This window comes from Octopus sinensis, linkage group LG4 (genome assembly GCF_006345805.1).
Source record: "Octopus sinensis linkage group LG4, ASM634580v1, whole genome shotgun sequence".
Classification (NCBI taxonomy): Eukaryota; Metazoa; Mollusca; class Cephalopoda; order Octopoda; family Octopodidae; genus Octopus; species Octopus sinensis.
In genome coordinates this window covers 632,664-633,439 of record NC_043000.1, presented here as the reverse complement: position 1 = coordinate 633,439, position 776 = coordinate 632,664, and positions in this window count along the sequence as shown.

Sequence of the window (776 nt, the reverse complement as noted above, 5' to 3'; positions counted from 1 at the left end):
CCCAAAACACCGCCCACCCCTTACCAAAAACTTCTCACACATCTGCCTCATTAAAAATACTTGATCTGCACAGCTCCTTCCACTCCTAAGACCTCACTGCTCCTCCCCTAATACACTCTCTGTCTGTTTCCTCACCCAAACAACCAGTATTCTCCCATACAGTTTACCAACCACACACAACAGACTTATACCCCTAAGATTTCCACACCCACATCTATTCTCTTTCCCCTTGTACAGTGGCACTATACAGGCACTTTTCGATTCCCAGACCGGGCGTTGTGAGTGTTTAATTGAGCGAAAACACCTAAAAGCTGCACGAGGCTCCGGCAGGGGATGGTGGTGATCCCTGCTGTACTCTTTCACCACAACTTTCTCTCACTCTTACTTCCTGTTTCTGTTGTACCTGTATTTCAAAGGGCCGGCCTTGTCATTCTCTGTGTCACGCTGAATATCCCCGAGAACTACGTTAAGGGTGCACGTGTCTGTGGAGTGCTCAGCCACTTACACGTTAATTTCACGAGCAGGCTATTCCGTTGATTCGGATCAACCGGAACCCTCATCGTCGTAACCGACGGAGTGCTTCCATTTATACAGGCACTGCATCAGTAGTTTGGCACTCTTCCAGCCATATAACAAACATTCAGACAACAGATCAACTGTAACGTGGTTTATATTTTGGTCAAGTGAATTCCATACATGACGTGAAACTCGTATTTCTGACAACGATGTTTTGTGTCAAATCGGTCTGCCACCAGGATGGTACCCGACTGCTATAG